The sequence below is a fragment of the Bufo bufo genome, chromosome 6 (genome assembly GCF_905171765.1).
Source record: "Bufo bufo chromosome 6, aBufBuf1.1, whole genome shotgun sequence".
Taxonomy (NCBI): Eukaryota; Metazoa; Chordata; class Amphibia; order Anura; family Bufonidae; genus Bufo; species Bufo bufo.
Window position 1 is genome coordinate 130,569,087 of NC_053394.1, and position 25,739 is coordinate 130,594,825.

Consider the following 25,739-nt stretch of genomic DNA (forward strand, 5'->3'; position numbering starts at 1 on the left):
GAAGAGACCCCAAGGTATTTCGTGATGGGCATAGTGAGTTCATAGAAGTTTTTATTTTTTGTCACAAGTTAGTGGAATATGAGACTTTGTAAGAAAAGAAAAAAAAAAAGAAAAAATCATCATTTACCGCTAACTTGTGACAAAAAATAAAAAGTTCTATGAACTCACTATGCCCATCAGCGAATACCTTAGGGTGTGTACTTTCCGAAATGGGGTCATTTGTGGGGTGTTTGTACTGTCTGGCCATTGTAGAACCTCAGGAAATATGACAGGTGCTCAGAAAGTCAGAGCTGCTTCAAAAAGCGGAAATTCACATTTTTGTACCATAGTTTGTAAACGCTATAACTTTTACCCAAACCATTTTTTTTTTACCCAAACATTTTTTTTTATCAAAGACATGTAGAACAATAAATTTAGAGCAAAATTTCTATATGGATCTCGTTTTTTTTGCAAAATTTTACAACTGAAAGTGAAAAATGTCATTTTTTTGCAAAAAAATCGTTAAATTTCGATTAATAACAAAAAAAGTAAAAATGTCAGCAGCAATGAAATACCACCAAATGAAAGCTCTATTAGTGAGAAGAAAAGGAGGTAAAATTCATTTGGGTGGTAAGTTGCATGACCGAGCAATAAACGGTGAAAGTAGTGTAGGTCAGAAGTGTAAAAAGTGGCCTGGTCTTTCAGGGTGTTTAAGCACTGGGGGCTGAGGTGGTTAATATGTGATTGGTGGGGGTCCAACTTCTGGCACAATAGCCAATAAGCTGTTTGAGGAGACCGCAATGTTCCAGTAAGAACCGCAGCCTCTTTGCTCAGCGCTGTCATTTGATTGCACTGTGCTTGATATTGCAGCTCAGCCCCAATCACTCGGATGGAACTTAGCTGCATCTAGGCCATGTAACGATGAATGTGATGTCATATGGCCTAGGAAGAGACTGTGGCGCTCACGAAGCACCACAGCCTCTTCATATACAAACCGGATTCCAAAAAAGTTGGGACACTATACAAATCGTGAATAAAAACTGAATGCAATGATGTGGAGGTGCCAACTTCTAATATTTTATTCAGAATAGAACATAAATCACGGAACAAAAGTTTAAACTGAGAAAATGTACCATTTTAAGGGAAAAATATGTTAAATCAGAATTTCATGGTGTCAACAAATGCCCAAAAAGTTGGGACAAGGTCATTTTCACCACTGTGTGGCATCTCCCCTTCTTCTTACAACACTCAACAGACGTCTGGGGACCGAGGAGACCAGTTTCTCAAGTTTAGAAATAGGAATGCTCTCCCATTCTTGTCTAATAGAGGCCTCTAACTGTTCAATCGTCTTGGGCCTTCTTTGTTGCACCTTCCTCTTTATGATGCGCCAAATGTTCTCTATAGGTGAAAGATCTGGACGGCAGACTGGCCATTTCAGTACCCGGATCCTTCTCCTACGCAGCCATGATGTTGTGATTGATGCAGAATGTGGTCTGGCATTATCTTGTTGAAAAATGCAAGGTCTTCCCTGAAAGAGATGACGTCTGGATGGGAGCATATGTTGTTCTAGAACCTGAATATATTTTTCTGCATTGATGGTGCCTTTCAAGACATGCAAGCTGCCCATGCCACACGCACTCATGTAACCCCATACCATCAGAGATGCAGGCTTCTGAACTGAGCGTTGATAACAACTTGGGTTGTCCTTGTCCTCTTTGGTCCGGATGACATGGCGTCCCAGATTTCCAAAAAGAACTTTGAATCGTGACTCGTCTGACCACAGAACAGTCTTCCATTTTGCCACACTCCATTTTAAATGATCCCTGGCCCAGTGAAAACGCCTGAGCTTGTGGATCTTGTTTAGAAATGGCTTCTTCTTTGCACTGTAGAGTTTCAGCTGGCAACGGCGGATGGCACGGTGGATTGTGTTCACTGACAATGGTTATAGGAAGTATTCCTGAGCCCATTCTCTGATTTCCTTTACAGTAGCATTCCTGTTTGTGGTGCAGTGTCGTTTAAGGGCCCGGAGATCACGGGCATCAAGTATGGTTTTACGGCCTTGACCCTTACACACAGAGATTGTTCCAGATTCTCTGAATCTTCGGATGATGTTATGCACAGTTGATGATGATAGATGCAAAGTCTTTGCAATTTTTCGCTGGGTAACACCTTTCTGATATTGCTCCACTATCTTTCTGCGCAACATTGTGGGAATTGGTGATCCTCTACCCATCTTGGCTTCTGAGAGACACTGCCACTCTGAGAAGCTCTTTTTATACCCAATCATGTTGCCAATTGACCTAATTAGTGTTAATTGGTCTTCCAAATCTTCGTTATGCTCAAATTTACTTTTTCCAGACTCTTATTGCTACTTGTCCCAACTTTTTAGGGATTTGTTGACACCGTGAAAATTGGAATCAACGTATTTTTCCTTTAAAATTATACATTTACTCGGATTAAACGTTTGATCTGTCATCTACGTTCTATTGCAAATAAAATATTGACATTTGCCATCTCCACATCATTGCATTCAGTTTTTATTCACAATTTGTTTAGTGTCCCAACTTTTTTGGAATCCGTTTTGTAGAAAAAAAAACTAAGCTTAAATGGAGGGAGGGGCCCGAATTGGGTAGACAGCCCCGGGCCCATCATGCACTTACGGTAATCGGCTCTTGTGCACCGGGGATCCAGCAGGGTGGCCACTCAGTAATCAGCACTGGTTAGAATGTGGGCAACTCGGCAGTCGTTGCGCAGGCACTGCAGCATGTAGTCGCTCATGTGTGCCAGGCTGCCCAGAGGCAACGACAAGCTGTCCTCTGTGGGAAGTGTATCGTCTGTGTCCTCTGTATCTCCCGGCAGCCACGCTCCAGTGATGCCCATGAGCTGCTTTGGGTGCCACCCTGCTGTGAACACGGTTCCTCCTCCTCATCATCCTCCTCATCCTCCAGAACTGTGCCGTGGCTGGACAATTGTGTACCTGGCCTCTGTTGGTGCAGGAATCCACCCTCCGAGCAACTTGTGAATGACTGGCCTGATAACCGTGGAAATGATCCCTCTTCCTCCTCCTCTTTCTTCTGTGCCACATCCTCTTCCATCATCGCCCGAAGCGTTTTTTCAAGGACACATGGAAGTGGGATAGTAACGCTGAGGACTGTGTCATCATCACTGGCCATGTTGGTGGAGTACTCGAAACAGCGCAACATGGCACACATGTCCCGCATGGAGGCCCACTCGGTGGTGAAGTGGTGCTGTTCCGCAGAGCGACTCACCCGTGCATGCTAGGCCCAGAGCTGCTACGAGATTTCGGCCATTATCACACACCACCAGGCCGGGCTTGAGGCTCAGTGGCACCAACCACTCATCAGTCTGTTGTTCCATGCCCGTCCACAGCTCCTGCGCGTTGTGGGTTTTTTCCCCAAACAGAAGAGTTTCAAAACAGCCTGCTGTCGTTTCCCCCTGGCTGTGCTGAAGATGGTGGTGAAGGTGTTACGCTCACCAGATGAGGAGGCGGTAGAGGAGGAAGCGGAGTAGTAAGAGGAGGCAACAGGAGGCAAAGAGAAACTTCCTGCAATCCTGGGTGGCGGAAGGACATGCACAAAACTGCTATACGCCTCATGCCCAGCCACCACTGCATTTATCCAGTGTGCAATTAGGGAGATATAACGTCCCTGCCCGTGCTTACTGGTCCACGTATCGGTGGTTATGTGGACCTTGCCACAGATGGAGTTGTACAGTGCACACCTAATTTTGTCCGTCACTTGGTTGTGCAGAGCGGGGATGGCTCGCGTAGATAAGTAGTGGTGGCTGGGAACCACGTACTGTGGGACAGCCACCGCCATAAGTTTTTTAAAAGTCTCCATCTCCACCAGACGGAATGACAGCATTTTAAAGGCAAGGAATTTTGAAATGCTGCCATTCAGGGCCAGGGATCGCGGGTGGGTATGGGGGTACTTCCTCTTTCTCTCCAGTGTTTGGAAGATGGACAGCTGAATACTTCCATGGGACATTGTGGAGATGCTTGGTGACGGTGACGGACATGGTAGCGTTGCTGCCACATCCTCTGTTTGCGGGGTGGCAGGTGCCACTGTCATTCTAGAGGGGGAGGAAGAGGCCGAGACTGCAGCAGAAGAGGGACCAGGAGGAGCCTGAGATCTTTCGTGGTTTTTGAGGTGTTTACTCCACTGCAGCTCGTGCTTTGCATTTAGATGCCTGGTCATGCAGGTGGTGCTCAGGTTTAGAACATTTATGCCTCGTTTCAGGCTCTGATTGCACAGCATGCAAACCACTCGCGTTTTGTTATCAGCACATTTTCTGAAGAACTGCCACACCAAGGAACTTCTTGGAGCTGGCTTTGGTGTGCTCAGTCCCTGGGTGCGGTGGGCAGTAGCAGGCGTACTGGCTAGGGGACGGCCGCTCTGCTTTTGCACATTGCTCCCTCTTTTGCTGTGCGGCTGGTGCTGTGTGACTACCACCTCTTCCTCCGAACTGCACACGTTACTCGCATGACCTTGATTCCATGTGGGGTCTAGGACCTCATCATGCTCCACATCATCTTCCACCCAGTCTTCACCCCTGCCCTCCTTGCCTGTCTGCACACTGCAGAAAACCGCAGCAGTTGGCACCTGTGTTTCGTCATCATCAGAGATGTGCTGAGGTGGTCTTCCCATGTCCACATCCTGAAACATAAGTGGTTGGGCATCAGTGCACTCAATCTTTTCCACTTCTGGAGCAGGGCTATGTGGATGGCCCTCGGAAACCCTGCCAGCAGAGTCATCAAAAAGCATAAGAGACTGCTGCATGATTTGGGGCTCAGACTGCTTGGCTGATTTGCAAGGGGATGAGGTGAAAGACAGATGCCTTTGGGCTGCAGGTGCCAATTCTGCGCTTTCAGCAGGGGACTGGGTGGGAGACAATGTGAAGCAACTGGAGGCACTGTCAGCCACCCAATCTACCACCGCCTCTACTTGTTCTGGCCTCACCATTCGTACACCGGTATTCAGTCGCTTACGTGCACTGCAGGAAAGTGCTTCATTTGGGTGTGTAGCTGGCACAGATCGACCACGTCCTCTCCCTGCCACAGGAGCGCCACCAACCCCAGCAGCACCACGACCAGGGCCACGTCGCTTATTTGATGCTCTCCTCATTCTTTGAGGTCACCCACTGAACTAACAGACAGATTAACTATATTATTTTCCCTGTCACGTATACAGTGCAGGTGTACTTCACGCAATAAATGGGTATATGACGTGCACCTAGCTAACAGACGGATTAACTATATAAATTTCCCTGTCACATATGCAGTACAGGTGTACTTCACGCAATAAATTGGTATATGACATGCACCTAACTAACAGACGGATTAACTATTATATTTGTGTGTCAGGGGTACAAAGCACAATGTTGCATTGCACCCACACAAAAAAATCACTGTAGGTCACCTACAGAATTAACAGTCAGATTTATGATTAGCTTTCTGTGTCAGGGGTGCAAAGATGGTGTATTGCACCCACAAAAAATCACACTAACACTGTCCCTCACTTCAGCTGCCTGCTTTCTGTCCCTTCACTACTGAGAGCGGTGCTACACATGATGCACCGGCCAATCACAGCCATGCCATTAGTAGGCATGGCTTTGATTTCTTCTAAGGGTACACAGCTTAAAAGCTTGCTGATTGGCTGCCCTGCAGCCTTTCAACAAGCTTTATTAAATGCCCGAACACCGAACTCAAACCCGAACTTTTCCGGCAAATTTTGGGTCCGGGTACCAAAAATTGTACAGTTCGGTACGGACCCGAACTTTACAGTTCGGGTTCACTCAACACTATTTATTACCACGTTTAAGTAAAATTCTGTTTTAGCAAAAGCTGGTGGTGGAGTTGTTTTCCTTGTTCGGTACTTCGCTGTATCCTGGGGAGCCCATCCTGGTACACGGCTTACATATGCAGCTTGCCACAGCTTTTGGCGAGCAGACATCTGCCGCCCTTCATGTCTGAGGCCCCTCTCCAGCCCCTGCTGAGTGACCCGTCTCCCACCATCTACCCTACCACAAGCAGGAGAAGCCGCAGCAGCAGCTAATTCAGTATCATCATGATGGAGCAATTTTTTCATGTGCCACACCAGGCTGAGGCAAATCAGTAAATGGAGACCTACTGCCTCAACATCCAGGTTCAGTTCTATCTGGCTTTTCCAGCGCATACCATGTACCGTGACCACATGTACTTCTGGGCAGGCAGACTGGAACTGTGGTCCGAACTCGCCCAGTATGCTCTCTCTGTTCTCGTTTGCCCAGCCTCCTGTGTCATTTCAGAGATGTTTTTTAGAGCAGAAGGGAGTGCTGTGACATCCAAACGGAGGAAGCTGTCCTCCACCAATGTCTAAAACATCACTTTTGGCAAAATAAATGAGGCGTGGATCTGTGAGGGTTTTCAAACTCCTCAGGCTGAGGTCAATGAATAGTTATGCCCTTGCTGATGGTGCACCATTGTGCCAATGCTGCTGTCTGCCTGCCTACCATCATATTCTGTACCAAATGGCTGCTGCTGCTGCAATCATGCCTGTCACAGCCAGACAGCTGAGAAGCTCTGACAGGAGCCTTTCAGATCCTCCTCCTTGAATTTCTTTGTTTTGGTTGAGTTCCTCATCTCGTTAGTCTATCTCAGCTGTCATGCAGTTGGACTGATTGCTGCCCTTTAAGTTCCTCCCCAGAATGCAGTAGTGTGCGGCTTATACAACTTCCTGGAGTGTGTGTCCATGCTGTTCCTAGTTCTCAGTCCACAGTCCCCAGTCGTCTGCAAGATAAGTGCTGTTTATGTATTTATGATTTTCTGTTTTCTGGATCCAGGTGACCCTGACTCCCTCCGTGTCTGTGTAGGGAGCCGGTGGTCGTATCCCCTCACTATTGTAGGGTCTACAGGTGTAAGATAGTCGAAGTACGTGGATATGCGCCCATCCACCTTTGGGGTGGTCGCATAGGCTGAGCAATAAGGGAGAGCGGCAGGTCTCATGCAGGGGTCTCCCTTTTGTTCCTTAGTTGTGGATCCAGTGAGTCATTGTTTATATTGTATTGTCTTGTTTCCTGTACACCATCCGTGACAATGCCACTGCTGCTGTCTTGCTGCCTACCATCATGTTCTGCACTATATCACTGCTATTGCTGCCATCATGCCACTGCTGCCTTCTGCCTTTCTGCCATCATGTTTTTTACCGTATGGCTGCTGCTGTTGTTGTCACCATCATGCCACTGCTGCTGTCTGCCTGCCTACCATCATGTTCTGTACTGTACAGCTGATGCTGCCACTTGATTCACATCATATTATACACTGCTCGTATCCATGGGTTACGACCACCCTGCAATCCAGCTACAGTGGTCATGCTTGGACACTATAGGAAAAAGCACTTGCCTCTATAGTGGCCAGGGCCATGGGAGTGTGCATAGGTGCTTTTTCCTATAATGTGCAAGCACGACCACTGCTACTAAATTGCAGGGTGGTCGAAACTGCGGGATACGTGCAGCGTATAATGTGATAGAAAAATGAATCAAGCCAGCATAGGAGGCAAGATGGACAATCACAATACATTAGTAAGTGCCTTATATTAACTTTGTCTAAATGATAAATGCCATTTACTGAAATGAGAAACCCCCTTTAAGAAAGGTCTTCTGCAACATAAGAAAGGTTTGTCTTTTAACAAGTTCTTAGCAAAACAATTTTGAATCAATCCTTTACAATTGTTTTTCTGCCTGGATATTTGAATTGCTGCCATTAGTCATATTTTACACTCACAGATTATCACCCCCTATACACACACACATTCACACACTTGAATTGCGATTAGGGTTGAGCGAACCCGAACTGTAAAGTTCGGGTTCGTACCGAACTTTACAGTGTTCGGCACCCGAACCTGAACATTTCAGTAAAAGTTCGGGTTCGGTGTTCGGGTAATATTAATATACCATCTGTAACGGACCGTTTCAGCAGACAAGGGGTTAAAATCCATTCAGGCGATGTGCCCCTTTCTGAGAGACAGGCCCAGCTACTGCAGGACACCAACCTCCCGAACTGGATACAAAGTAGCACTCCAAACTGGAACCTCACGAATAGCTGCTAGCAGACGAACAGGAATCAGCTTACACTCCTGGCAATCAGTCTCTAACAGCATACAGCGGATCCCCCCAATAACGAGACAAGGCTCCGTGTTGAGGGTCAAGCAGTGGTCTGAGGTGCTGGCACACCCAGCCTGGTTTTTATTACAGTTGTTTGCAAATACAGGACCGCCCACAGGGAGGTATAAAACAACCAAGCCCATCTGGTGTACACGCCCCTAGGGGACCAGAATGAAGACTTGTGACATAGGACAGATATGCAGCACTGTAGGATACACAGAGACAATACATCCCCACAATGCATCATGGTTTCCTCCTCTCTGCCCTGGAGACACCCGAGGCGTAATCCAATTATCTCTCAAGACAAAGAGAAATCACCAATACACATGTGCAGACAACAGGACAGACATCACCCTTTAAACACACAATGGGACAATGGCACAATAGAAACACACCCAGCATTTTCCTCCCAAGCTGACAAGTTACACTTATTATAAATTGTTACAACTTTGTGAGTTTACATTGGCCCTACATATAACTAACATCAATTTAAACAGTATAACTTGGGGACAAACCTATCCAAAATTCACTTGAATAGGTTCAGGGGTTTAAAAGTTAGTATATGGCCCATAATCCTGGGGCAAGAGGCCAGCAGCCAGGCCTCTCCAAAACCCAATGGCGAGGTTGGTTTCGCCACACATCCCCCCCCCCCCCCCAGGGAAGACTAACCAGATACCTGACCTCACGCCGGTCGGTACCTGAGTTAGTCTGGCAGCCCACCCACAACCAAATACTGGACCTGTTGAATTTGGTAGCCTGTCTCTGTCCAGTGAGTCCACCAAGGTTATGTTGGAAGCTGGTTCTCCCGGTCTCTGTGTTGCTCCCTGGCTTAGAGTCTGGTTGTTGGAGGGGGAGACCGACTGTCTCTACCCCCTGTGCTGTAAGTGCAGAGACCACGGTCCCATCTGCACTGTTGTGGGGCTTACTGTCTCCCCCTGGTGCGTTAAGCTGCCGCTGGGGAGAGGGGGTAACGAGCTCCTCTCCCATACATACTTCCAGCCGCTGAGGAGCGACCGACCGTCTCCGCTCCCAATACACTGGGCTCTCTATTCCCTGCTGGACACTCTGCCGCTGGGGGACAGGACCGACTGTCTCTGCCCCCTGTAACTCCGCCTGCCGCTGGGGAATGGAGACTGGGCTCCCAATTCATAATAAATCACACGGCCGCTGGGGAATGGAGACTGGGCTCCCAATTGCCTGTACATCACACGGCCGCTGGGGAATGGAGACTGGGCTCCCAATTCCCGGCACATCACTCGGCCGCTGGGGAATGGAGACTGGGCTCCCAATTCCCAAAAAATCAGGCTGCTGCTGGGGGGCAGGAACAACTACCTCTGCCCCCTGTAACTCAGCCTGCCGCTGGGGAGGGAGGACGCTGCTCTCCTCTCCCTGCACTTCACACTGCCTTCCCGGCATATCACTCTGCTGCTGGGGGGCAGGAACAACTACCTCTGCCCCCTGTAACTCAGCCTGCCGCTGGGGAGGGAGGACGCTGCTCTCCTCTCCCTGCATTTCACTCTGCCTTCCCGGCATATCACTCTGCTGCTGGGGGGCAGGAACAACTACCTCTGCCCCCTGTAACTCAGCCTGCCGCTGGGGAGGGAGGACGCTGCTCTCCTCTCCTCTCCCTGCACTTCACACTGCCGCTGGGGAATGGAGACTGGGCTCCCAATTCCCTGCAATTCACACTGCCGCTGGGGAATGGAGACTGGGCTCCCAATTCCCTGCTGGACACTCTGCCGCTGGGGAGGGGAGACTGAGCTCTCTCTGTCCAGCAACTGTAATTTCCGATGGAGGTCCACCCAACGTGGCAGCTGACCGTCACCTTCTGCCCGGTATAGTAGGGTCTTGAACACTAGACTTCTCACGAACTTCACATATTTCTCAGCTGGATTGGGTCCGAAGAAGTTCAGCCGCAACCGCATCATACGGTCAAATTCCTCGACAGAGTATCTGTACTCCACTGCTGGTTCCATCCTGGTGCTTTTAGGGTTGCTGTACTGAGACATGCGTTGCCCTTAAGTTGTAAAATCCAAAGAAATGGTGTCTCCTGTAGCTGTCCTTCTGGCTGTAGGAACGATCCCGCTGCTTGCCACCAATGTAACGGCACGTTTCAGCAGACAAGGGGTTAAAATCCGTTCAGGCAATGTGCCCCTTTTCTGAGAGACAGGCACAGCTACTGCAGAACACCAACGTCCCGAACTGGATACAAAGTAGCACTCCAAACTGGAACCTCACGAATAGCTGCTAGCAGACGAACAGGAATCAGCTTACACTCCTGGCAATCAGTCTCTAACAGCATACAGCGGATCCCCCCAATAACAAGACAAGGCTCCGTGTTGAGGGTCAAGCAGTGGTCTGAGGTGCTGGCACACCCAGCCTGGTTTTTATTACAGTTGTTTGCAAATACAGGACCGCCCACAGGGAGGTATAAAACAACCAAGCCCATCTGGTGTACACGCCCCTAGGGGACCAGAATGAAGACTTGTGACATAGGACAGATATGCAGCACTGTAGGATACACAGAGACAATACATCCCCACAATGCATCATGGTTTCCTCCTCTCTGCCCTGGAGACACCCGAGGCATAATCCAATTATCTCTCAAGACAAAGAGAAATCACCAATACACATGTGCAGACAACAGGACAGACATCACCCTTTAAACACACAATGGGACAATGGCACAATAGAAACACACCCAGCATTTTCCTCCCAAGCTGACAAGTTACACTTATTATAAATTGTTACAACTTCGTGAGTTTACATTGGCCATACATATAACTAACATCAATTTAAACAGTATAACTTGGGGACAAACCTATCCAAAATTCACTTGAATAGGTTCAGGGATTTAAAAGTTAGTATATGGCCCATAATCCTGGGGCAAGAGGCCAGCAGCCAGGCCTCTCCAAAACCCAATGGCGAGGTTGGTTTCGTCACACCATCTGATCAGAGTTTTCTCCAATCCGATGGTATATTTTAACTTGAAGCGTCCCCATCACAATGGGAACGCCTCTATGTTAGAATATACCATCGGATTTGAGTTAGATCGTGAAAACTCAGATCCGACAGTATATTCTAAAACAGAGGCGTTCCCATGGTGATGGGGACGCTTCAGGAGATACTCAGGAGGTAATCTGGAGGTGGATACAATCTAAACAAGTAAGATTTGTTTGTTTAAAATCTTTCCCCTCTTTACAATGGCAGATCTGGTTCTGTGCAGGAATTGTTGTGCTTTTATTTCAGGTTCCACTCTTCAAAGGTTTGGATACTGTCTGATCTGTAGACAGCTCTCCATAATGCAGCAGGAAATTACCTTTTTGAAATATGAGATTTTTAAATTAACCACTAAACAAACTCAGGCTGAGAACATTGCAATGCCACTGCCACAGAGGCCCCCTAGAAATGGAAGATGGGTTACTGTAGGTTCAGGTAGACTGAGAGTTGTGGATAGAAGGCATGTCCCACAGTCTGTGGCTCTCTATAATTCATTTGCAGGACTTTCCGAGTGCAAGAGCAACATGGAGGATGGCTCAAGCACAGTGGGTGAGAAACAATCATCTCCCATGCCTAAAGTATGTAAGACTGCAGCCAAAGACAAAAAGGAGAAGGTGAGGATTGATAGTAAGCAGTTGTTGGTGGGCGATTCCATCATAAGAGGTGTGAAGTTTGAGGAGAATGGTGTTGTGAGATGTCTCCCTGGTGCTACCGCTAGCAGGGATAGACGACGGATCCTAAATATTGTTAGGCAAGCAAAGCAGGAAAGGGATGTGGATGTTATTCTCCATCTTGGGACAAAATATCTGGCTTGCAATGAGGTTTCAAAGGTGAAAGAAGCTTTTCATACACTTGGAAAGGATATACGGGAGGTTGCATCAACTGTTTCATTCTCTGCAGTTTTGCCTGTGCATAACCTTCAGCATGACAGGAAGATGCGCATTAAGGAAATCAATGTATGGCTTGGTGAATGGTGTCTGAGCCAAGGGTTTGGCTTTGTGTCTCATGATAGCTCTTGTTGGAATGGAAAAGAACTGTACAAGAAAGATGGTTTGCATCTTTCTCTCAAGGGAACGAATGTCCTCGGTGAACAGTTCCAAGTATTTGCTAAGAAGCATTTAAACTAGGAAAGGGGGGCAAAAGAGTGACAATCCAGCAGTCCGACTGCCCCCCGGAACAATGCCAGAAGAGGCCAGTAGCACAAAGGTTAAGAAATTACAAGCTCAGAGTCTTGTCTACAAATGCTCGCAGTCTAGGGAATAAGATCAATGAGCTTGAGGCTATAATGGCATCTGAGAATATAGATGTAGTGGCTATTACTGAGACGTGGTTCAAGGGGAGTAATGACTGGGATATATCAATACCAGGGTTCTCTCTATACAGGAAAGACAGAGAAGGCAAGAAGGGGGGAGGGGTGGCCCTGTATGTGAAAGATAGCATAAAATCTAATTTGATACAATTTAGCGTGAACAATTTAGAGTCAGTTTGGGTTACCTTGCAGCTTGATAATCATAAGGTAACTCGTGTAGGTGTTATATATAGACCACCTACCCAAGTCAAAGAATTAGATGATCTACTAGTTGAGGAAATAGCTAAAATGACATTGAAGGGGGAAGTTATCATTATGGGAGACTTCAATCTTCCAGATGTAAACTGGAAAACCAAAATAGCTAGTTCTGCCAGGAGTACAGATATTCTAAATTCCCTACTGGGATTATCTCTACAGCAAGTAGTGGAGGAGCCAACCCGGAAGGAGGCCATTTTAGATTTAGTATTCACAAATGGGAATTTGGTATCTGATATTACTGTAGGGGAAAGCTTGGGATCTAGTGAATACCAGTCAGTGTGGTTTACTATAAGTACAGTGACTGAGTCACACCACACAAAAACAAAAGTTTTAGATTTTAGAAAAACAGACTTTTCTAAAATTAGATTAGTGGTATACGAGTCCCTATCAGACTGGAACAGTTTAATTGGAGTCAAGGAGAAATGGGACTACTTAAAAGTGGCACTATTGAAGGCAACAGAAGATTGCATTAGTGTTACGCTGAGTGCTCCGGGTCCCCTGCTGGCCTCGGAGCGCTCACAGCGTATGCCCCCAGGCAGCACTCCAGCGTCTCGGCGTGTGCGTCCTCGCTCTCTAGGGGGCGCGCGCGCCGGGACTCTTAGATTCAAAGGACCAGTGCACCGGTGATTGGTGCCTGGTCCAAAGGGGCTATTAAGGGTTAAGGTTGTGAGAGGCAGTGCTGACTTAATTAGGCTGCACCTGTGCACTGCCCATTTATACCTTCTCCTCCCACAGCTTTCTGCCGGATTTTTGTGCCTTGTGCCTCAGAGAAAGCGTTCCTTTCTATGTTAGTTTGCCTTACCTGTTGCCGTACCTGTTGCTACCGTCCACTCGCCTTTGAACCTTTGCCGCCTGCCCTGACCGCTGCTACGTCCGACTTCGCTCTTGCCTTCTCCCTGTGTACCACGCCATATCACCAGCCAGAGAGGTCGAGTTGTTACTAGGGGACACGACCTGGTAGTTACCGCCGCAGCAAATCCATCCCGCTTTGCGGCGGGCTCTGGTGAAGACCAGTAACTGCTTAGAACCGGTCCTCTAGTACAACCCGCGCCATCGCCTCTCTGGTCCAGAGAATCCACTACCTGTCCTGCCGGTACGTGACAATTAGGCTTGTCAGTAAAAGCAAAAAAGGAAGAGACCACTGTGGTACTCAGCAGAAGTGGCCAAAATCATTAAAAACAAAAAGATAGCATTTAGGAATTATAAAACAAAAAAACGAGGATGACAGACAAATTTATAAGATTAGGCAGAGAGAGGCCAAACAAGTTATTAGAGCTTCTAAAGCACAGGCAGAAGAGAAATTAGCTCAGTCAGGGAAAAAAGGCGATAAGGCATTCTTCAGATACATAAATGAAAAAAGGAAACTAAAACAAGGAATTACCAAATTAAAAACTAAAGAAGGAAGGTATATGGAAGAAGATAAAGAACTAGCTGACTGCCTCAATGAATACTTCTGTTCAGTTTTTACAAAGGAAAATGAAGGAGAAGGACCTCAGTTGGGAAAGAAGACTAATGAATCTTTTGACGCATGTGTCTTTACAGAGGAAGAGGTTCTAAGTCAACTGTCTAAAATTAATACAAATAAGTCACAGGGGCCTGATGGGATACACCCAAAGCTATTAAAAGAGCTCAGCGGTGAACTAGCAAAACCATTAACAGATTTATTTAACCAATCAATGGCAACAGGAGTCGTCCCAGAAGATTAGAAATTAGCAAATGTTGTGCCCATTCACAAGAAAGGTAGTAGGGAGGAATCGGGCAACTATAGGCCAGTAAGCCTGACATCAATAGTGGGGAAATTAATGGAAACCATACTTAAGGAGAGGATTGTGGACCATCTAAAATCCCATGGATTGAAAGATGAAAAACAGCATGGATTTACTTCAGGGAGATCATGTCAAACTAATCTTATTGATTTTTTTGATTGGGTGACTAAAATAATAGATGGAGGAGGTGCAGTAGACATTGCTTATCTAGACTTTAGTAAGGCTTTTGATACTGTCCCACATAGAAGGCTTATCAATAAAGTGCAGTCTTTGGGCTTGGACTCCCATATTGTTGAATGGATTAGGCAGTGGCTGAGGGACAGGCAACAGAGGGTTGTAGTCAATGGAGTACATTCAGACCAAGGTCTTTTTTTTTTTTTAAAAAACAATTTTTATTTCGGAAAAGAATATGCAGTATACAAGTACATAAATTGCATAGAATATCCATGCACGCAGGCATGTGAACATCATATATATCGTCTTGCAATATCATAAACATGTTAGACAGCCGTCCAGCAGTGAACTAGCATATGCATTCTCCGAATTTTTTATTTTTAACCCCCCCCCCCAACAAATCCTCCCCCTCCCTCCCAACTGTTTCCCAACTCCCTATGCCATGACAGTATTTCAGGTTGAGACTTCCGGACAAAGTGCTTCATGTTCGTGTGCAATTATAGTATTACATATTAGTATTTTCTCCCTCTAAACCACCTCAAGTTTACCTAAAGTGCCCTTCAGTTTCCCTTCTAGGTACCATCTTGTATGTATGAAAGGCATAACCACTTCCGATATTTCTGCTGATGTCAATGAATGAGCAATAAACCTTCCCCAGGTGTGGAAAAACTGTTTTGCAGATTTCTCTTTGCTACGCTCTACATCTAATCTATCCAAATACATGACATATTTCATCATCCCCAGTGCTTCATGGAAAGTAGGAACTGTGGGATATATCCAATGTCTGAGTATGGTTTTTACCACTGCTAAAAGGAACAAGTGTACCCCCTTAATATGAGTGGAATGGGATATTTCTCCCCTCTCATCCAGTGGTATATAGTGGAAGATGCAATGCAAAGGTGACAGTTGCGGTCTTATTCCCCACACCTGTTGGATATACTCGACAGATTCCTCCCACAATGACTTCAAATTAGTACAATGCCATAACCCGTGTAGTAAGTTAGCCTTTTGCTGTGAACATTTCGGGCACCATCTTAAATAATGCGCAGGTGCGTCCCTATAAGGTAGATCAAAGGCGTACGTAGCTTTATGAAGGATTCTAAAGTGCATCTCCCTCCAGGTTTCACTTGTAATTGCTTGTCTCACTTTCTCCATCCCTTCCCTCAACTTAGGTGTGACTGAATCCTCTCCTAGTTCTTCCTCCCACCTCTTATATACTTTATCTCCTAATGGGGTAGAAAGAATATTCTGCATTCTTCTATACAGGTCAGATAGTGAGTGATCCTGGGTTCCCACCAGGGCCCCAAACCAGTTCAAACTTTCAGGGTCTCCTAGTTTTACTGATTGAGCCCTGCAGAATGAGTGTATCTGTTTATATGACAGAAAGTGGGAGGCTGGGATTTGATACTTGGATTGGACCTCAGGCCACGTGAGAAGTTCAGTTCCTCCTTCATTCAGTAATTGTTTTAATGTGAGGATCCCTTTACTTTTCCATACTCTGAAAAGGCCAGATTGCCTACCCTCCGGAAATGCCGGGAGATTCCACAAAGACATATAGGGAGTAATGTACATGGGTAATTTATATGATTTACGTATACCTCGCCATGCAGCCAGAGTATCTCTCAGGACTACATATTCTTTGAACGGCTTAGGGAGATCTCGGACTCTTGTGTGTAGTAGGGCTACTAGGTCCCAAGGTGCGACCAGTTCACTTTCCAAAGGGGTGTTGGAGAAATACGAGGAGCCCTTTAGCCAATCCCTAGCATGTCTAAATAGCGAGGCCAAGTTATATCTTCTGATGGATGGCATCTGGAGCCCTCCTTCCCACTTAGTAAGGCAAAGTTTGTCATATGCTATTCTGGGCCGTTTTCCCTGCCAAAGGAACCGCACAAACGCTCTTTGGATCCTATTGACATCAATATGTGTCAGCAGGAGGGGTATGGTCTGAATAGGATATAACAATCTCGCAAAACTAACCATTTTTAAAAGGTAAGCTCTCCCAAAAAGAGAAAGCGGTAATTTAGTCCATTTATCTAGCTCCGTTTCTATTTTCCTTATGAGGGGATCATAATTTAGTTTATACAGCGAGGATGGGTGACGCCCTACTTTGATACCTAGATATGTTAGATATTGTGGTACCACTTCAACATTGCAAAGGTCTCGCTCCAGTTGGACTTGAGACCTCTCCTTAGTTAAGAATAGTAATTGGCTCTTAGTTACATTTATTTTATATCCTGTGATTCCCCCAAAATACTCAAAGGTGTCTAATATTTTTTTAAGGCATAGATGCGGGGAGTTTATAAATAGCAATATGTCGTCTGCAAAGCAAACCAGTTTAAGTTCTTTCTTACCTATCCGGATCCCTTTAAAAGTGTCCGACTGAATCAGGTATTGCACCAGGGGTTCTAGAGCCAGATTGAACAAGAGGGGAGACAAAGGGCAGCCCTGCCTTGTACCTCTGCCAAGCCGGAAAGGGGCCGACAGAAAGCCGGGCAAGCTAACCTGAGCCTGCGGGCTCTGATAGATGTTCTCAACTAAAAATTTAAAAGATCCCTCTACTCCGAAAGCAGTCATAGATCTCTCTAACCACCTCCAGTTTACAGTGTCGAAAGCCTTCTCCGCATCGACAGATAACAAGGCAGGGCTCCCTCCCAAACATTCAGGGCCATTATGGACATAGTCCTGGGCCACCAAAACCGATCTGATGTTAGTCACCGCCGCTCTGTTTTTTATAAAACCTACCTGGTGCGGCCCTATTAGGTATGGCATATGTTGTGCCAATCTATTAGTTAATAGTTTAGTCAGTATTTTAAGGTCTTGGTTAATTAAAGAGATTGGTCGGTATGAGGTGGGCTGATCCGTATCTCTGCCTGGTTTGGGGATGAGTTTGATATGTGCCATGTTACCAGATTTCATGATATCTTGACCCCCTAGACAACTATTGAAGAGCGATGTTAAAAAAGGGGTGATTTCTTCTTTGAGACCTTTATAAAAATCTGCTCCAAATCCGTCCGGACCCGGGGCTTTCCCGCCTACAAGGGATTTAATGGTAGATTTAACCTCGTCTTCCGTGATCTGCTCATTAAGGTGGGCGCGCATTTCATCTGTCAGACGCGGTAACGAGACCTTAGATATGAGATCCTCTGCTAATTTAGCATCATATTCTGTTTGACTGTATAAAGCGGTATAGAATTGCCCAAAACAATCCACTATACTTTTCGGGTCTGTAACCCTACGTCCCGACGCATCTATTAGGCTCTTAATAATGGTGTTAGGCACATAAGGCCTGGCTAGATTTGATAGCATCTTCCCTGCCTTATTCCCATACTTGAATAAGTGCGACTTTTTATAATCCCCAGTCAGTTTTGTATTTTGTTCAACATAGAAATCATAATTGTGCTTAGCCGTGACCCATTGGGTTTTATTAGCCTCTGTTGGGTTAGTTAGGAAAGCCGTATATGTGCGTCTCACCTCCTCTGTTGCTGTATTCATTTTTTGAGCTAGATTTTTCTTTTTAACTGCGACGTATGAAATTACTCGCTCTCTGATCACTGCTTTGGCTGTGTCCCAGAAAAGGGTATAATTATCTCTGTGTTCTCTATTAGTGTCTGTAAATTCCCACCACCACCCTTTCAGCTGTAGGAGAAAATCTTCATCTGCGGCTAGGTAACTGGGCATGCGCCAAATATAATCTGTGCCTCTGGGGATATTTTCCAGAAGGGAAAGGGATACTGGGGCATGATCTGATATTAGAATATCTAGTATCTCTGCTCCCTTCACCTTCCTCATCAGTCCTGGTGAGACAAGTGCATAATCTATTCTGGACCATGACTGATGAGCGGGTGAAAAATGTGTAAACTCACGCTCTGTCGGGCTTAGGTGTCTCCAAACATCTTTCAGGGCAGTGGATTGCAAAAAGGAGTTAAGTGTCAATCTCTGGACAGTAGTTCCTCGTCTCTGCACATCCACTGCCCCTACTCTCCTGCAGTCCTCCTGGATGTTATGCACTGCATTAAGGTCTCCCATTACTACCATATTGTCACAACTTTCCTGCGTCACTTTCATTTCCAGTTCTGAAAAAAAACTAGCTTGCATAGCATTAGGTCCATATATATTAAACAATGTTAACCTACCTACATCGGTATCTAGGTCGAGTTTCAAAAGTCTACCTTTATCATCCCCATCTGTCGATAGAACCTCACATCTAAGATTCTTATGGATTAACACCATCACACCTGCTTTTCTTCCGTCTGAGGGAGATCCATATACCTGTATCACCCACATGCGCTTCATCCGCCAAAAATCAGTCTCCCCAAGGTGCGTCTCCTGAATCAAGGCTATATCAGCCTGCAATCTCTTAAGGTGGCGCAGAACCATTATTCTTTTATGAGGGGACCTCAGCCCTCTGACATTCCAAGATACCAATTTGATCATTTGAGCTGGATATATGATGTTGGTAATGAAGAAGCACCCCTGAGAGGCCGGTTCCCGGCGTACAACCCCCCATAAAGCCCGTTAATGACATGGCAGATCAAGCAATTAGATGGCATAATAAACATAAACTCCCTTCCCAACATAACCCGAGTAAACATATAAATGCTCTCTCCCCTTAGAACTTTGAGAGCGCTGAACCAGAGCAGCAAATTTTTTGTAGACTCCTCTTTTTTCGCACCGACCTGGGTTAGACTGCTGCCTGCTTCTAGCCCAGAGTCCATTTCTTACAACCACTTCTTCTAATTCCGACCTCCTCCCCCCAGACATAATGCAAACATTATATTATATTATATTAACCTCGCCTACTAACCTCCCCTCCACTAGACTCGATCAACACATGAAAAGAGAAAACCCCATAGATTTCTTACTAAGATCTTTACAGACGTGAGTCGCCAACCACATTGAAGATCTGAGGTTCCCCGCTAACTAGATAAAACTCATTGCGGTTATCCCCAGTACGGGCTGGAAGCAGGGTTTCGTCTTCGTCTCGGAGATGTTACAGGAAGAGCAGTTGACCATGCGCTTCTTGCCTTATCGAAACGCCTTTCTCTTGGCGACTCAGTTCCACTGTTAGGCGATCTTGTGGCTAAGTCCCTTGGTATATTGCAGCTCTCCAGGGCATCTGCTGCGTCCGAGGGTGAAAGATAAGTGTCCACTCCTCCATCCGCCCTGAACACTCTCAGAACCGCCGGATAAATCAGGGCGAACTTCACTTTCTTATTCACCAGCTGGGTGCATATTTGTGAGAAGGCTCTCCTTTTCTTGGAGACCTCCATGGAATAGTCCCCAAAGATTAAAATCTGATGGCCACGTATTTTGAGCGGCTGCTTGAGTCTTCTATATTTGGACAGGACGGCCTCTTTGTCTGTGTACTTCAGGTACTTAACTATGGTCGTTCTAGGTCTCCTTTGCGGTTCGGATTCACCAGAATCTTGCGGTGGACCAACTCTGTGCGCTCTCTCGACTGTTGTTGGAGCCTGGAGTCCCAGTGCCTGTGGTAGCTCGTCTGAGCAGATCCGAGATAATTGATGCGCCGGGATATTCTCCGGTAAGCCGAGTATACGCAGATTGCTTCTGCGGGACCTGTTTTCTAGGTCCTCAACTTTGTCTCGGAGCGCTTTGTTAGAATGTGTAATGTCTCTGAGCTGGGTATGAACTCTCTCCAGCTCGTCTTCCACAAGGCCCATTCTTTGTTCAAGTTCTTGCACTTGCTCCGAGTGCTGGTTAACTGTGGCCTGCAGTTGCTTTAGAGAGGTGGAGATCGTAGCTTCCAGGGTGGCCTTTATATCTGGCGCCAATAATTTTGCTACCTCTATGGCCATTTCTTTGCAAGAAGATTCTAAATCGCCAGCCTGTTGAGCCCCTTCCAGCTGTGTGAGCATTAGCTCCTCCGCATCTTGTGGCTGGGAAGTTTGTGAGGACGAGCGAGTAATCATCTTCCTAGCGTCCGCCATCTTGCCTCTCTGGAGTTCACCTAGATCGCGCGGCGGGAGAGGCGAGCTCGTCAGCGGGGTGCCGTTTCGGACTATAAACTTCTCCATTTACCTCCCTCTATGATGGGGAGATGTATAGTCGGGGTGATGAAGCCCCAGGTCTCGGCAACACCCGCTGTTAGTGTCTGGGGAGACGGAGCTCTCTCTGCTCACCTCTTTACATGTGCGCGCCGGAACCGGAAGTGCAGACCAAGGTCTTGTTACCAGTGGGGTACCTCAGGGATCTGTTCTGGGACCCATATTGTTTAATATCTTTATCAGCGAAATTGCAGAAGGCCTCAATGGTAAGGTGTGTCTTTTTGCTGATGACACAGAGATTTGTAACAGGGTTGACGTTCCTGGAGGAATACACCAAATGGAAAAGGACTTAGGAAAACTAGAGGAATGGTCAAAAATCTGGCAACTAAAATTTAATGTTGATAAGTGCAAGATAATGCACCTGGGACGTAAAAACCCAAGAGCAGAATATAAAATCAGTGATACAGTCCTAACCTCAGTATCTGAGGAAAGGGATTTAGGGATCATTATTTCAGAAGACTTAAAGGTAGGCAGACAATGTCACAGAGCAGCAGGAAATGCTAGCAGAATGCTTGGGTGTATAGCAAGAGGAATTACCAGTAGAAAGAGGGAGGTGCTCATGCTGCTCTACAGAGCACTAGTGAGACCTCATTTGGAGTATTGTGCTCAGTACTGGAGACCATATCTCCAGAAGGATATTGATACTTTGGAGAGAGTTCAGAGAAGAGCTACTAAGCTGGTACATGGATTGCAGGATAAAACTTACCAGGAAAGATTAAAGGACCTTAACATGTATAGCTTGGAAGAAAGACGAGACAGAGGGGATATGATAGAAACTTTTAAATACATAAAGGGAATCAACAAGGTAAAAGAGGAAAGAATATTTAAAAGAAGAAAAACTGCTACAAGAGGACATAGTTTTAAATTAGAGGGGCAAAGGTTTAAAAGTAATATCAGGAAGTATTACTTTACTGAGAGAGTAGTGGATGCATGGAATAGCCTTCCTGCAGAAGTGGCAGCTGCAAATACAGTGGAGGAGTTTAAGCATGCATGGGATAGGCATAAGGCCATCCTTCATATAAGATAGGGCCGGGGGCTATCCATAGTATTCAGTATATTGGGCAGACTAGATGGGCCAAAGGTTCTTATCTGCCGACACATTCTATGTTTCTATGTTTCAAGTTAGAATAAACTGAGAACTGTGGACATAACGGCCCCCTGCTGCCTGGCAGCACCTGATCTCTTACAGGGGGCTGTGATCCGCACAGTTAACCCCTCAGGTGCCGCACCTAATTGTGCGGATCACAGCCCCGTGTAAGAGATCATGTGCTTCCAGGCAGCAGGGGACCAGACCCCCTCCCTCCTCAGTATTAAAATCATTGGTGGCCAGTGCGGCCCCCCCTCCCTCCCTCCCCAGTATTAAAATCATTGGTGGCCAGTGCGCCCCCCCCTTATTAAAATCATTGGTGGCTAGTGCAGCCCCCCACCCCCTATTAAAATCATTGGTGGCTAGTGCAGCCCCCCACCCCTATTAAATTCATTAGTATCCAGTGCGGCCTCCCCTCCTAATTAAAATTATTGGTTAACAACCCCCCTCCCCCCCATCATTGGTGGCAGCGGAAGTTCCGATCGGAGTCCCAGTTTAATCGCTGGGGCTCCGATCACTTACCATGGCAGCCAGGACGCTACTGCAGTCCTGGCTGCCATGGTTACTTAGCACTTTTAGCAGCATTATACTTACATGCGCTGTCTGTGGCCAGCCGGCGCTCCTCCTACTGGTAAGTGAAAGGTCTGTGCGGCGCATTGCTTATAGCACAGACCTGTCACTTACCAGTAGGAGGAGCGCCCTCTCCAATCCGATGGTATATTTTAACTTGAAGCGTCCCCATAACCATGGGAACGCCTCTATGTTAGAATATTCCATCGGATTTGAGTTAGATCGTGAAAACTCAGATCCGACAGTATATTCTAACACAGAGGTGTTCCCATAGTGATGGGGACGCTTCAAGTTAGAATATACTGAGAACTGTGGACATAACGGCCCCTGCTGCCTGGCAGCACCTGATATCTTACAGGAAGCTGTGATCCGCACAATTAGGTGCGGCACCTGAGGGGTTAATTGTGCGGATCACAGCCCCCTGTAAGAGATCATGTGCTTTCAGGCAGCAGGGAGCCAGACCCTCCTCCCTCCTCAGTATTAAAATCATTGGTGGCCAGTGCGGGCCCCTCCCTCCCCAGTATTAAAATCATTGGTGGCCAGTGCGCCCCCCCCTTATTAAAATCATTGGTGGCTAGTGCGGCCCACCCACCCCCTATTAAAATCATTGGTAGCTAGTGCGGCCCACCCACCCCTATTAAAATCATTGGTGTCCAGTGCGGCCTCCCCTCTCCCCCCCCCTAATTAAAATCATTGGTGTCCAGTGCGGCCTCCCCTCTCCCCCACCCTAATTAAAATCATTGGTTAACAACCCCCCCTCCCCATCATTGGTGGCAGCAGAGCGGCATTTCCGATCGGAGTCCCAGTTTAAACTCTGGGTTTCCGATCGGTTACGATGGCAGTCAGGATGCTACTGCAGTCCTGGTGGCCATGGTTACTTAGCACTTTTAGCAGCATAATACTTACATGCTGTCTGTTGCCGGCCGACGCTCCTCCTACTGGTAAGTGAAAGGTAAGTGAAAGTGAAAGGTCTGTGTGGTGCATTGCTTATAGCACAGACCTGTCACTTACCAGTAGGAGGAGCGCCCGGCCGGCCACAGACAGCGCACATAAGTATAATGCTGCTAAAAGTGCAGTAGCATCCTGGCTGCCATGGTACCCAATCGGAGCCCCAGCGATTAAACTGGGACTCTGATCGGAATATCGGAACTACCGCTCCGCTGCCACCAATGATGGGAGGGAGGGGGGTTGTTAACCAATGATTTTAATTAGGGGGGGAGAGGGGAGGCCGCACTGGACACCAATGATTTTAATTGGGGGGGAGGCCACACTAACCATCAATGATTTTAATAGGGGAGGTGGGGGGGCCACACTGGCCACCAATGATTTTAATACTGGGGAGGGAGGGGGGTCTGGTGCCTGAGGGGTTAATTGTGCGGATCACAGCCCCCTGCAAGAGATCGGGTGCTGCCAGGCAGCAGGTGGCAGTTATGTACACAGTTCTTAGTATATGATAACTTGAAGCGTCCCCATCACCATGGGAACGCCTCTGTGTAAGAATATACTGTCGGATCTGAGTTTTCACAATCGTGAAAACTCAGATCTGAAAAAGCTAATACTATTATTTTCCGTTATAACCATGTTATAACGGAAAATAATAAAGTGAAGTTCGGGTCCCCATTGACTTTAATGGGGTTCGGGTCCAAGTTCGGATCAAGTTCGGGTCCCGAACCCGAACTTTTTTTTAAAGTTCGGCCGAACTCCCCGAACCCGAACATCTAGGTGTTCGCTCAACTCTAATTGCGATGTCCAACCATCACCAGAGTGTTGCTGTAGCGCTCTCAGAAAACACAGCGCTGTGCTGAATGACCTCTGTACCCTATGACCTTTACAGCAGATGTATTGCGTATGTTCTGGTGATTAAGAAACAAAATACAGATGGAATAATAGGAGCTGTGCGCCAGTCAAGTGGCTGATACATTTAATCTCTGCCAGCTGCAGCTCATTGTGAGGCTGGATTATTTCGTTTCCCAACTCTTGGATTTACTGGCTTCCTGAGACAGATTGTGAAACAAGAGCAGACTCCAGAGGATGGAAAGGGTAGATGAGGAGACACAGCTAGAATATCACTTTGGAGATTTGAATGTCACTTTTCAAAATCATGTGTGTTATGGAATCCACCCCCAGCCACAACTGGAAAACGTTCAGCACGAGTAATTTTGTAGTCTAATTGTTTAAAATGATTTGAAAACCTGCTGGCGCCTTTATTAGCGTGGGTGCAATCCATTGCCTGCGGCTGCTATCACGCCCCTATGAGAGGCTAGGGAGCTATATCTAAAGCACCCTTTCCCTCTTCTCCTTACTATTTTTGGATGGTCATAAATGTGTGTTATAACTGGTATCACTTTGCCATCCTTAGAGGGAACAGTTTATCACACTGTTTATGGTTAGTGGTTTGAGCTGGGAGCATTAATATCCCCACCACGGTCTTCCCTGTTTTTCTGCCTAAGTATCCTGATTAATTCCCCTGATGATTGTTCTTTTGGAATATAAAATGTGCATGTAGGGACTGGGATTAGGATAGGGCCATATCAGGGCCAGCAAACAGGGAAAGGTTCCAGATGGGCTCGCCCTTCTGAAGACAAGTGCCCTGTGGTGAGGCTGCTCTAACATCTAGTGGCTAGGGTTATACCACCACAGGGCCATATTAGGGACATATTAGACCCCACAATCCCATGAGTTATTGCAGCATATAGTCTCCTCCAAGGGAGTTGATTCCAACTTACCTGGATACTGGCTGCCTTCTGGATCCTGACAACAGAGCGGTAGGAACAAAGGTTTCCTTATTAAGTGCCGCCGCACATTTTATTGGGCCCAACTAGTCATTTGTTCTTGTGGATTTTGCCTCAAGGTGCCATGTTCTGTTGTTTTGTTTCTAGTTCCGAGAAATTCCTGGTATTTGTGGTACCAGTCTATCATGACTATCCTATCTATGGGCTTTGCTTAGTGCAGTTTATTCCTGAACAGCTCTACTGATGATTATCTTTGACTACATCCTGCTGACTACTCTTCTATTTTGTCGCTTGGTTACTGCATTTGGCCCCTGTTTTTCTCTCCTGTGTTTTCATTCCAGCTCCTGTATCCTGCTATCCACTACCAGACTGAGTCTTCACCTTGGTGACTATCTGCCTGCTCTGGGTGTGACTCCTGGTATTTCCTGGTTGTGACAGTCTGCTGTGGATAGTGCTCCTTGTTCTGACCCTGGCCTTATCTGTACACTGCTCCTGATATTCCCTGGTTCGAACTGCCTGCTCTTGGTCGCTGTACCTGATGTCTCATAGTTCCTTCCAATGCCTAGTCCTGGTCAGTAGAATTGAGCGGACACCGGGATGTTCGGGTTCGACGGGTTTGGCTGAACTTGAGAAAAAAGT